The sequence below is a fragment of the Protopterus annectens genome, chromosome 4.part0 (genome assembly GCF_019279795.1).
Source record: "Protopterus annectens isolate FY-2018-M chromosome 4.part0, PAN1.0, whole genome shotgun sequence".
Lineage (NCBI taxonomy): Eukaryota > Metazoa > Chordata > Ceratodontiformes > Protopteridae > Protopterus > Protopterus annectens.
Genome location: NC_056733.1, coordinates 852,754,813 through 852,769,155, shown reverse-complemented (window position 1 = coordinate 852,769,155; position 14,343 = coordinate 852,754,813). Strand labels below are relative to the sequence as shown.

The window sequence follows — 14,343 nt, the reverse complement described above, 5'->3', positions numbered from 1 at the left end:
ATTAAAACTGTTACGGAAATCTACTCAGTGGTGTTTGATACTAACTTGGAAAATCAAAACAGAAGTAGAGGTTCTGGAAGAGAGAAATGATAACACTGACTACCTGACAACCACTGAGGAATCAGTGTCAGGTGATAACTCAGAACATGGAAATTGCAAAGCTAATGGAGTTCTGTCAGCTCCAGAATCCTTTGAGGATGTTGCTGTTACTTTCTCAGCAGAGAAGATGAAGATGTTAAATAAACAAGACAAGCAGCTTTATAAGGCAGTAATGTTAGAGGACTACAAAACCTTAGTTTCAGCAGGTTACAAAACCCCACCAGAAGCATTGTTAGTGCTACTTAAAGAAGATAATGCTGACGTGCCAGTGAATGACAAGGCGGGGATAAATAGAAGAGAACACAAAAAATCATTTTAAAGAAAAGCCCGACAGCAATGGGAGCAGAGAATGGAGTATTAGCTGGAGTCAGCAGCCACCACTTGGAGTATCTCTATTATGTTATCCTACAGAGAACCTGAGCACTCTGTACAAACTCTGAAGGGCCCCGACAAGCATCCTGTTATACCTGTAACACAGTTTCATCCAGGATACAACTGCAACATGAACGCTGAATGTGACCGAAGTTACATAGTACAGCAAAGCCCATTAGTACAAACAGCTCACAAAGAAACCATATAAATGTCCCGAATGCAATAAGTGTTTCAAACAAAAGGAGTCCTCTAGTAAAACATAAAAGGACTCACACACAGGGGAAACAAGAGCAATGTGGAAGGAGGATATCCAGATAGTTTTCAATAGTAGTAGGAGTAACAGGTCTAAGAGAATGAACTGCAGGAGTCATTACTGGGCACATTACATGGGCTGTGAAGTGCACTTTTGGCGGACATCAAACAGTGAAACAATATTATTTTCATGAACTTTAATCGTACTTTGACTTAGGAATGGGGTCCATTCCCATCATGGTATTAGAAACCCAAAAGATTGAGAAATTAAAAGGGGAGACAATTTGGGGTCCGAATGTAGAGATGAAAAGTTAGCAAGCAAAGGAGCGTAGTAGTGCTGAAACTGAATTCATCCTCAAGTCTTGGTGAGTACCTTCACGAGGTGGACATTGTTTTTCACAAAATCTCACCATGGCGACACAGATATATACACTCTATTTATATAGCATATATTATGGACAGAAGCAGGTCAAAAACTAAAAAGATAGCTAGGTGCACAAGACCCAGGATAAAGAGTACCCAATCCTGGTAGGCAAACTGGTGCCAGGACTGGAAAAAATGTGTAGAATCCTCAAAATGTGGAAACATTCCTACAATTGGGCCAGGTCAGGACCAGGGGGAGGATGGCCTCTCTGTTGTAGAGAGAAGTGGCAGTCCACAAAAATCACAAAAACTGATAGGCCAAAGAACAGCCATAAAGACGACAAGAGTGTGGCCTACTGAGGATAGGAAAGAAATTATGTATTGTTACTATTATGCAAAAAGCTCAGAATTTCCAGACACAGGATATACAAAAAGATTAAGAGAAAAATTAGAGGAAAGAAAAATGCTTCCACAGGAAAACCTGTGAGAAGCCTGAAATGAAAAATGGTGCTCATTAATACAACAGATTTTTGAAAAACAGTATACAGATCAAGAAACTTTATCTGTTTGTAAATAGAAGCATCTGAAGAAGTGCGAAAATGTAAACCACAAAACCTAGATATTTTTGAAAAGTATAAAAAAGAAACATGGACATGGGAAAGAGAGATTTGATACGATGCAATATTTATGCAAAGGAGAAAGCCAAAATTAATCAATATGAAGAAGGCTCCCCAAAGATATTCGAAGAGAAATACATGCAAAGGCATTCAGATATGGAAAACTTTACAATAAAAAATATCACAAAGATGGAATGCAGAAAAGAAAATTAGTAAAGTAGAAGATAGAAAAATAGAAGTTGAAGTTAGAAGTTGAAGTTATGGAGTGCCTGCAAAGTGAAGGATTTAATGTAGGAGGTCTAACAGATTATATCACAGCATGATGAAGCGAGTCCCCAAAGCAAGGAGATGCAGGAGGATCAGGAGACATCTGAAGAAGAAATATAATCATGGGAAAGATATTTAATATGGTGTAACATTTATGCAAAGGAAAAAGCAAAACTAACCAATACAAAAAGAGCAGCACCAAAGATATTCGAAGAGAAATACAAGCAAAGGAATCCATATATGGAAAACTTTACAATACAAAAAATAAGACAAAGAGGAAAAGTAGAAAAGGAGATTAGTAATGGAGAAGTTAAAAAAATAGAAATTGTGGTTATGGAGCACCTGCAAAGTGAAGGATTCAGTGTAGAAAATCTAGTGCAGAAAGCACTACAACAGGACAGAGCAATGGATATCCAAATTAAATTAAAGGAAAACCAGTGGAACAGGAAGCAACTGGTCAGGTGCCATATCAAGATACTTTGAAGCCTTCCACAGGAAACCAGTATAAAATGTTCATTTGAGACTAGACAGCAAGGGAAGGAACAGTAAACTGTGGAAACTCTGATGCAGTCAATGTTGAGGAGTGATAGGCCAGCGAGTTCCCATATGACAGAGCAAGGGATAGCACAGGCTGAAATTGGAGAAGGTCCAACAGGAAGATGCTATAGAACTTTCTATAGAATGCCCGCAGGAAATGGAAAACAAGGGATCTTGCCTCAGTTTGGAAGAAAATGAGCCAAGAGAAAAGTTGCTTGATTTAATAGACACTGATAGAAATATCAAGATCAACGAAAGAAATATCAAGATCAACGAAAGAAATAGACTGCAGAAGGTCAATAAAAACCCCAAAAGTCAGAAGTTTGGTAAAACAAATGAACACAATAATTAGGACTGTCCATAAAGATTCATGTGATATAACAGAAGTAAACAGGTTATATTACTGTGCAGCTAAATTAATAACTGATAACGTTCTACCACAAGAACATAAGATAGTGGGAGAAAGGAAGGGGAGAAAATGAATACTATCATGGAAGTATCGAACAGACAAAATTATAAAGCAATTAAGACAAGAAGTGTCACTGTTAGAAGACTACAGAAGAGGGAACACATCAACAAAAATAGTTGTGATAAAAGCAATGCACAATCGCAAATAAACTAAAAATGTAAGCACAGGTGGAAAAACTAAGATATGAAGATAAATATAAAGGAAAAATACAAAATAAGCAATTTATTGATGACCCAAACAAATTTGACATAGAATTGGGAAACAAGGTAAAAGGAATTGAAAGACCGCCAAAAAAAAAAAAAAAAAAAAAAAAAAAAAAAAAATAGAAGCATTTTGAAGAAATATCTGTGTGGAACATAAAGATGCTAAATGGATAGAAGTTAAAGAAAGAATAAGAAGTTTAATGGTACAGGATATGAAATGGGATAAACAGCCAGAGACTGAAATCAAGTTAAGAAACGCCTCCAATAGGAAAACCCCATGCCCAGATGCAGTACCTAACTTCCAGTACCTAACTTTTGGCTAAAAGTATTAAACATGTTTACATGAAGATTTAGCCATGAGTAAGAACTATTTATATGCACACCCTGAACAGACACCAACCTGGCTAACAGAAGGAAAAACAATGCTCCTACTTAAGAGTGAACCGGCAACCTACCCTAAAAGTTATAGGCCAATAACTTGTCTTCTGACGTATAAACTATACACAGGAATTGATGCAGACAGTTTATAGTCGTTTAGAAGAAAACTCAATTAAGGCAGTAGAACAAAAGGGCAATAAAAGAAAGTCATATGGAACAAAGGATCATTTGTTGTTAAAGTCATAGTGGAGACCTGCAAAAAGGGAAATAATCTAAGTATGGCATGGATTGACTAGAAAAAAAGCATTTGATAGTATCCCGCATTCAGGGATAAAAAAAAAAAAAAAATTAAGCCATGATAAAGGACAGATTACTACCCCAGGGATAAAATTTCAGAAGGGGATATTCCTGGGTGGCGCTCTGTCACCACTGCTATTCTGCCTTGCCCTTAACCCATTAAGCTGTCTACTTAACAGCTTAGGCCATGTCTATAACTTGGCTCCTAGAAAATAAAGTCTAAAGACTTCTCATCTTCTCTTTATCAACGATTTAAAACTGTATAGCTCCTCAGATGAGGAACTGAAAGCACAGCTGCAGGTTATCAAAACATTTTCAGATGATGATATAAGAATGTCATTTGGTCTTGATAAATGTGCAAAAGCAGCCTTTCAAGCAGGAAAACTGCAGCACCAGGAAAACATCAGTTTGGGACAAGAATGTAATGTAAAAAAGATTCAGCAAGAGGGAGTGTATAAATATTTGGGAATTGATGAAGGATGAGCAATAAAACATGAACAAATGCAAATAAAACTTTAGTAAGGAATATTTCAGAAGACTTTAATCCCAAAAAACAGCACTGACCTCTAGGAACAAAATCCAAGCTATAAACAAATTTGCTCTTCCTGTCCTAACTTACAGTTTTGGAGTGACTGACAGGCCTAAACGTGTTGGATAGATTAGATAGGAAAACAAGGCGGCGGCTTCATGCTCGCCAAATGATTTATAAAAATAAGTGTATACCAAGATTATATATTCCCTGTTCTGAAGGAGGGATGGGCCTCCTTGAAATCGATTACATCTGTAGATCTACAATTGTGGGACTCCACACATCTGCTGACCTCACAAGACCCAAATGTAGTGAAAGTTTTGAAACATTAGAAGAATAAATCTAAGATTACTTATCTGCTTAAATTTAGCAGAAGCATATCAGCATCAAGCAGGAATGGAAATCAAACCAGAAGTAGATAAAAAAAAAAATCCGGCAGCAACTGAATATGCCAAAAAAGAATATAAGGTGAAGGACCAGATGAGAAGGCAAGAAATGTGGAAAACGCATAAATACAGTTGCAAGTATAGAAAACTTCTGGAAGAAAATCATGTTGATCAGGAATTAATGCAGGAATGGTTTAAGAAGAGGCAAATTCAAACCAAGAGATGAAAGGTTAATATTAGCAGCACAAGACAGCGGGCTACATACACGTTGGTTTACAAAGTCCATTGAGCATGTGGGACAAACAGACAAATGTAGGTTTTGTAAAACCAAATTGGAAACAGCCACATACTTTGTTGCTGGTTGTGACATACTAATGGCAGGAGGACTGTATACTGAAAGGCATAATAATGTGGCAAGACTGTTGCACTGGGGACTGTGCAAATATTACAGTACTGAAATGGCAGAAAAACACTGGAAACATAAGCCACAAAACATCATAGAAAATGATGTAGTCTACATCACATGGGACCATCCATTACCAACAGTTCAAAAGACAGATGCTAGAAAACCAGATATAGTGGTCCAAGAAAAGAAGACAAAAGTAGCCTTAATCATTGAAATTGCCACACCCAGTGATTACAATGTCCTGCATACAGACAGGCACAAAGTCACAAAATATCAGGATTTGCAAGCAGAAATGACAGCAATGTGGAAGAAAGATACCCAGATAGTTCCAATAGTAGTAGGAGCAATGGGTCTTAAAGAGTTTACAATCATATATAAATACGTTACCAAAACATGTAAATCTGGATGAATTGCAGAAGGAGTCATTCATTACTGGGCACATTGCGGCTGCTGCCATCAAAGAGAGAAACAATACTAATTTCATGAACATTAATCATACGTTGGCTTAGGAAAGGGGTCCATTCTTGTCATGGTATTAGAAATCCTATCCCAGACCTCATCCTCACAAAACATGTGGGGATGCTGCCCCTTCCCATGTATTAACTCATCTCTGGTAAGATCTGACCACAAAATGATCTCCTTTACTAAAAACTAACCTAGAACCCCCATCAAACTCCAAATCCCGTTAAGAACTTTACTAAGGTCATTTATCTCAAACTAAGTTATAGCTTAACTTCCAAGCCCCTCCAAACCCGGATGACAATGAGGTCTACTCTTAGCTGTACACAAAAGCAGTGTACAACCACATTCACAGCTACATAAAGGAAGCAGTATCTATTTGGGTCAAACCTATGACTATCGACAAAAATAAACCATCCTGGTGGACCCCTAACAATCCTTTCCTAAGCCAGACAGGAGCAGACAAAACTGTGCAAAAAGATGCTCACCAGTCTAAACAAACAAATTAAAGAGTTGTTCAAATCTTCCAAAGCAAATTATGAGGCAAAGATAGCCTCCTGGATGAAAGGTAACCATAATGCTTTTTTTTTTTTTTAAATTATGTTCATAACCTCAGGGGAAATGCTCAGCAATGTGCAGAGTTAACCATGAACAGCAATACTTACACCCAGCTTGAAATCATAGCAAACCTTCTAGCTGACAAGCCCAGTTCAAACTTCTCCCCATTGCCTCCAACCACACCCAAAGAAATATCCACAACAAACCCCTTCTAGTCATTATGAGAGAACAGGTCCTTACTGCACTCACTAAAGCCAAAAACACAGCCTCCATGGATCTCGACAACATGCCAAGATGCTTCTTAAATAGCTTAAAACAGAATCTCAGGGCCACTAGAAACCCTCTTTAACCACAGCATCTAGATGGGCTTTGTACCAGAGGAATGGAGGACTGCAACAGTCATCCCACTGCACAAGGGCCCCCCCCCCCATCAACTGACCCATGAACTACAGACCCATAACCTTGACCAGTCTAATTTGCAAGCCATGGAGAGAATTACCACGGACCTGATCAATAAAGACATAGGAAATCTCCAAACACTGGACTAGACCCAATTTGGCTTTGTCAAATGGAGGCCTTGCCTGCTCAATCCAGTGGACTTCATCAAGAAAGTCACCAAGGCCATGGATGGGGCTAAAGGTGCGCACTGCTTATTTAGACTTGGCCAAAGCTTTAGACACAATCCCCTACTCCAGCATCATTTTACTGAGTTAGGCATAAACCGCTTATTTAGACCTGGCCAAAGCTTTAGACACAATCCCCTACTCCAGCATCATAGATAAATTTACTGAGTTGGGCATAAACCTCTACGTCATCAGATGGATAGAAAACTGGCTCATTGACTGGACACATGTTATCCAGACAGGTGAATCCACTTCCGATAAGAAACCTGTTACTAGCTGTGTAGAGGGCTCAGAGCTGGGACCCTTCCTGTTTGATATATACTCCTCAGAAGTGAAGGCCAATGTTAGAGTCCTCTAGCTCACAAAAGTTTTCTGCCAACTGTTAAGCTGGGAACAACCATTGTCCCTAAATGATGTTGATATCCTACAAATGATAAACAGCTGGTACCAAAACCACGGTCTAAGACTAAATGCTAAAAAATACATAAATCATACCCTTCAGTAAAATCAGATACCCTGCAAATTATAATACTGATAGCACAACCCTAAAAAGTAGATCCAGCAGTGAGGGACCTAGGGACTAGGTAGCTATGGTAGTGAGAAAATCTTTGTGTGGCTCAACTTATAAGTAAAGGCATGGCATCAAGATCAAAGTAAGTCGCAGTGCCATTGTACTCTACCCTCATCAGGCCCATAACTGAGTAAAATACTCACTTCTACATGTACCTAACCAGGCACTTACACCAACTGGAGAAGCCTCAGGTTTCTTACTAAAAAATTACAAAGCACAAGACACATGTCTTATGCAGACTGAGTTAAGGCCCTATCCCTTTACTCTGTCTTGGTTTATTGCGAGTTGACTTATGATTGACCTACAATGCATTCTCCGATTCAGCCATGATGAAAATCTTACATATTCACAAGAAAACTTATACAAGGGTTATGGGTTCCATTGACCTGAACCCGATTTGGTACTCTAACAGAACTTTCTGGAGAGAGAGATTCATATCCCAAAGGCTACCTTGTCTATGGAATAAACTTCCCATCTTTGTAAAACAAAGTCCGTCTCTTACTCTTTTCAAAAAAATTTTGGATAAATGGATGGGGAACAGTACATTCACTTTGGGGATACTGCCCATGTCCCTGATGGACAGAGGCAGCCTGTAAAATGACTCGGGGATCCAACACCCAAACACCAACTATCTTGATACTACCCCATCCAGTATCTGGGGAATTAAGACATAATATTGACATATCTTGGGTATTATTAAATTCAATATGCATATACTTCAAAGCATAAAAAAGACATCAGAAACTGGGCTTACTTTACCATAACAAAAGATGGTTAACAAGCACAAGACTCTCCCTTGCCCAAGCCTTTCTCCTACCCTCCCTCACTTATGCAGCCCCTGTATTCACTAACCTTCAAACTACAACCTTAAATAAACTCCAGCAAACATATCATAAGATAGCCAGATTTGCCACTAATGCCCCATATAATGCACATCACTGCCTATCTTTAAATTCTCTCAAATGGCTTAAGGTCCCACATGTACTGCTTCTATCCCAGCTTAAAATGCTACACACCATTCTTTACAAACCTTCCTCCTGTCCTGCTCTCAATTCTCTCATCTCTTGCTATTCTCCAAGTCGTACTCTCCGCTCCTCTAATTAACTACTACGCCATACTTACCAACCTAAAAAAAAACAATAAGAAAACTCCTAAATAAATATTCAACTAGCCAAGCTTGGAACAACCTTCCCAAAGACTTACGTGCCATCATCCACCCATCCCACTTTAAAGAAAAACTTAAAATTCATCTATTTAACACTAAGATCTGTCCCTGCCAAGCCCCAACCTAAATTCATATTCATAGAATTCATAGATTAGTACTAGGCTAACTGCCCTTGCGAGCCATTTTAAGCCTAGCCAATTATCCCATGTGAGACTCAAACCCTGCACCTTGTGTTTGTAAGGCAAACACCTTAACCATTAGGCCACCCTCCCAACCTTACCTTTCAACACCCCTCCCTTATCTACCCCACATACTATCTCAATGCCTCAAAACACAAACAGGCTATCTCAATGCCTCAAAACACAAACAGGCTATCTCAATGCCTCAAAACACAAACAGGCTATCTCAATGCCTCAAAACACAAACAGGCTATCTCAATGCCTCAAAACACAAACAGGCTATCTCAATGCCTCAAAACACAAACAGGCTATCTCAATGCCTCAAAACACAAACAGGCTATCTCAATGCCTCAAAACACAAACAGGCTATCTCAATGCCTCAAACACAAACAGGCTATTCTACTCTCTATACCTCTTCTCCTATACCTCTTCTCCTAATGACTAATCAACTACTTGTAAATATATAAATAAACTGTTAGCCTAGTATGAACCTATGAACAATTCAGTGGCAATCTGCCCTAGGGCATTTATAAGCCTAGCCAGAGTGTGTTTGGCTTTCGCCACCCATTTTAAATTAATTTTGCTATGCCCTTTTTCGAGGTTAGTATACTGTGCCTCTGTCTAACAGTGACACAGAAGTGATACCTGGGGTAAACCTACAATCTCCCATCCAATCAAGATTCCTCTTGAAGAGAGTCAATGAGGGACTCTGCCTAACCTGGACTGGGATTTTATTCCAGAGTGAAGGGAGCCTCTGGGTTATGAATCTGTCCCTCCAGCATGTCCTATTTATTTCAGTGCTGAGGTTCAAGTCTCTCGAGCACGTAGCTCGATGGGATTTGGATTTTCTGAGGTGCAGCATGTCCATTAATTCAGAGTTGGACATGGCTTTATACGTCAGGCACAGATCGCCTCTGAGCAGGCAGTATGCCACTGAGTAGAGCTGGAGTTTCTTTAACTGGGCAGCATATGGCATCTGTTTGAGCCCTTTGATCCTCTTGGTGAGGTACTTTTGAGGTCTTTCCAGTTAATGCAGGTGTCTGGTAAGGTACATCCCAAAAGGGGCATTGTACTCAATTATGGGCCTGATGAGGGATGAGCAAAGAGGCACGATGACCTCCCCTGATCTAGATGTGAATCCCTTCATGATTAGGTGGGCTATATAAAATGTTTTTCTAACCACTTTGGCCACGTGGTTGTCAAATGAGAGATTGCTATCAACTTGGGTCCCCAGGTCCCTAATTACATCTTCCGTACTTAATGATTACCACCTATGTGGTCATTTGTGGGCACTTTGTTTTTGCCAAAGGGGATGACTATACACTTTTTGGCATTTAGCTTGAGGCCATGGCTCTGGCACCAGTTGTCTGTTTCTATGAGGCCCTTTTGTAGGATGCTTGTGTCGGCTGGAGAGTCGATTATGGCGCCCAGTTTGCAGTCATCTGCGAACTTGGTCAGCCACAGTCCTTCCGTGTTGGCCTGTACCTCCAAGAAATATATACCGAACAAGGGAGGTCCCAGGACTGAGCCTTGTGGGACGCCACTTGTAACTGGTTTGGAGTCAGACATGGCTCCAGCAATTCTAACCATGTGGGTTCTGTCCTTGAGCCAGTTTGCAACCCATATAGTGGCAAGTTTATATTTAAGCTGGTGAGCTTATCTATAATGCCCGAGTGGGGTATTGTATCGAAAGCTTTTGCGAGGTCCAGGTAGGTTGTGTGGACCACCTTCCCCTCGTCAATGGCCTTGGCGACTGTTTCAAAGAAATCAACCAGGTTTAAGAGGCAGGATCTGCCCTTAAAGCAGAACTGGGTAGGATCCAGTGTCTGTAGGTCCCCAATATCTTTATTTATGAGGTCCATGATGATCCTTTCCATAGCTTTGCAGACCAAGCTAGTCAGGTTTATGGGGTGATAGTTTCCAGGATCCATTGAGGCATCACCTTTGTGGAGAGGGACCACTGTTGCTGTACGCCACTCTTTGGGTACATATCCTGTAGTAAGGCTGAGATTGAACAGTAGTTTTATGTTTGGGTTTAGCTCTTCTTGGAGCTCATGTAGGACGCAGCCCGGGACACTGTCTGGTCCCATTGATGCTGTGTTTTTTGCTTTGGAGAGGACAGCTCTTACCTGAGTATCTGAGATGTCAGGGGAGCAGCACTCTGCTGGGATAGATATTTGCTCTTTTGGTGGGGGGGGGGGGGGTGCGCTGAACCTGTCAGCTAGGATGTTGGCAATGTCTGTAGGTTCGGTGTATTTTGTCATTTTGGACTAATTCTGAGCATATCTGGGAATTCCCCCCCAGGTTCCTAACATAAGTAAAGAAAGCCTTGTGATTATCCTTATTGTCCTGTGCAATTTTTCTCTTGAAGCTGGCCTTAGACGATTTTATGAGTGCCCATAGTTTTTTGCTAATACTGACCAGAGATGCCTTCCCTTGTTGGAATTTTGCTCCATCATGTAGTAGCTTCCTCCTTCTATTGTATAGTTTGTTTATGGCTGGGGTCCACCAGACAGGATGTCTGCCTTTGGAGGATTGGGTCTTGGTTTTATTTGGGATTGCATGATCCATGCATTCCTGAAGGTGTTCATAGAATGCCTTTATAAAGGATTCTGCGGTCTGGGCCGTATATTCCACAGGCCCGGGGGCTTTAAAGGATTCCACCTCGGTTTTGAGGAGTGTGAAATTTGCTTTAGAGAAGTTTTTCACTGTGGTTTTCAGGGCAGGGGGTGGAGTCGGGATGTGAATATCCAGTGATATTAGTTTATGGTCTGATCTTACCAGTGAGGGATACACTTCTGGTCTGGAGCATAGAGTCCCCATGTTGGCGATGATCAGGTCCACTATGTTTTCCCCTCTTGTGGGAGTGGTAACAAGTTGTTCCATAGCATTTCAGTTTATAAATTCTAGGAACCTTTGGGCTAGGGTGTTGAGTAATGCTCCCAGTCTGTTTGGGTAGTTGAAGTTGCCCAATATAATGGTGTTTGGAGAGACCTTCATATTTTCCAGTGATCTCAGGAAGGCAGAGTGGGGTTCCTGGGTTTGGGAGGGTGGTCTGTAGCAGGCTATAAACCGGAAGGCAGTTTTACCCACTGTTAGTTGCACATGGATAGCCTCTGATGCTTCGTGCTGTGCCACCAACCTGGAGGTGTGGGTATCTTTGAAGAATATTGATACTCCCCCTCCTTTTGTGGTTCGGTCCAAGTTTTGGGGCCGAAAAGCATGGTACGAGGTATAACCTGGTAGTGCTGGGTTGCTCTCGGGAGCCTTGAACCAGGTTTCTGTTACTGCACAGATGTCGATGTTCTCCATACTAAGGAGAGTTTCGAGTGCGTGCATCTTGAGGTTTAGACTTCTGGCGTTGAGTAGCATTACTCTTAGTTTCTTATCCCTTGTGATACCTATGGAGGTGGGTTTGTCTTTTGAGCCTTGCCTAAAAAAGGCACTATGGGGTAGCAAGAGCCTTTGCCAACATCCGAAAGCCCAGGGGTGACAGGTGCAAGCCGTCCCGAGTGAAGCACCGTGGCTTGTCGAGCATGTCATCCCAGGCTGACAGGCATTGGATCCCCTTTGAATGACACCAATACTTAAGCCAATTGTTGAAATTGATCATCTTGTCTTCATATTGTGGCATATTGTGGCATCATTCTTGGTGAGGGTAAGATGCTACTCAAGGTCAGGGTCATACCGGCCTGGGCTACATGCTCAGAGAGCTCCTCTATGTCTCTTTTCATGTAGTCCAGGGAGGTACATTTCAGGTCATTCACACCAGCATGGACAATTTGTACTTGCCTTGGAGTGACCCGAGTGCTTGTGTTATGTGGCGGATCCTAGCGCCCGACAGGCAGCTCACCGTGACCTTCTCCTTGTTGTAATTACATATACTTTGTATTAGCTAGTTCACCACCTGTCTTACTGTTGCACTTACTTTTATTAAACAGATTTGTCTTACATTGTCAAGTTTATATATTTTTCTGTATACTGTGTTAAATTGGAGCTTTTTTCCTCGGGTCTCCATTGAAAATGGGCCACAAACCCAACTGGACTAACCGGTTAACAAATGTCAATAAATAAATAATAAATGACTGGCTACGCTTGTAAAGACCCTTGTGCCATTAGCCTAGTAATCACCTACGAACCTATGAATGCCAAATTACCTACACAGATAAAAGAAAGCGGTTTTCGGTAGCACTTGCCTGCTAATTGCCTTCAGAATAAATTAACTGCAGTGTTAAAACTATAAACAAATGAACTACAGCTTTATTCTACTTTACATCCCACTCATATACTGTGCTTCTGAATAAATAACTTAAAATATAAAGCTATGTTAAACCCAGAGCTGTTGGACATGCTACACCTAAAGAAATCCCAACCCCTGTAGGAACCTAAACCTTGTCACCACAATAAACAGGACATGCTGGAGGGATAGATTCCTGTTCCAAAGACTTCCTATACTCTGGAACAAGCTACTTCATCATTAGCACTCTTAAAGAAAAATCTTGATGAGTGGATGGGGAATAGGAAATACAACCCGGGGATCACTTCTGTGGCTCTGCTCGACAGGGGCACAGGAAATTAACTTTCTTGGGTGGCGTAAGCCAGGGAACCTTGTTGGCTAAGCTTTCTTAGGCCCTTGGGCCGATAGCCTAGTACCTACCTATGAACAACACAAAACCTCTCTGCTGGCTATGAAAGCAGTTACTTTCATGTATTAAGCACCCATAGCCCTCAACCTCTTGGCAAAAGAAATCTGGACAAAGCCAAAGGTCCAAACATAGAAACAAATTTTAAATATTATTCGAATAAACTTGTAAAGTTGTTAGAATATCAGGATTTGCGTTCGTATGCATTTTCTGATAGACGTGAGGTATAAAGGTCAAATGTTTGTCATTATTTACTGACTTCAATCATTGGGCAATTTGCCAGAAAACCACAAACTTCACGAGGAACAGAACAAAAATGCGAGGCAGAAATCTGAACAGTCGAAATGTACGGACACAACATAAACATCAAGATATAATCTCCAAAACTATGGACAATGACAAAAACAAAATGATACACTGCGGATTTAAAAAGTTAACAGAACAAGACTCAATTATCACACGTATTGAAATGCAAAAGAAATCCGTAGCTGTAATGATTATCATTACTTCTAATTACCGGGAAAAAAGCCGAAAGACAAACAACAACTTATTGGTTACAACTAGCTTTTCTAAATGAGAACATGGAGAGATATAATACATGTTAACCAAATAACAAAAATAGAACATAAACACACTACAATTTATACGATTTAAAAACTGCCTCTTTTCCCAAATACCTGCAACAAGATACAGATCCACTTCCGGTCATGCATCAAACATTTATCTCCGGGTTCTTCTGGGGGAAACGAGAACTTTCTGCCTGGGTAACTGTATACTCTTGCCGGAACATAATGAGCACTTATGTTTCTGCAGGATATTGTGTCACTTGTGTGTGACAAGTTAATAGTTTATTTTTGGGAAACTGAGTTTGGTGAACAATTTACTGACGTTCATGAGTAGCGCGAAGCCATGAACCAAGCAAAGCTGTCTGCTCGTAAAAGGCTTACCAAGCCTTTATTATTTGCTGCTA

At 40.6% G+C, this 14,343-nt stretch overlaps 1 protein-coding gene across 1 annotated transcript in view; it reads right to left on the bottom strand.

Annotated features, from left to right (window-relative positions):
* The window catches only part of ARMC7 (armadillo repeat containing 7), a 268,224-nt gene extending 254,109 nt beyond the window's left edge, over window positions 1–14,115 (bottom strand). The window contains exon 1 of the mRNA XM_044068812.1: window positions 14,051–14,115. The gene's annotated coding sequence lies outside the window, so the exon portion shown is untranslated. The remainder of the gene's footprint in view (window positions 1–14,050) is intronic.
* Between the last annotated feature and the right edge of the window lie 228 nt (window positions 14,116–14,343).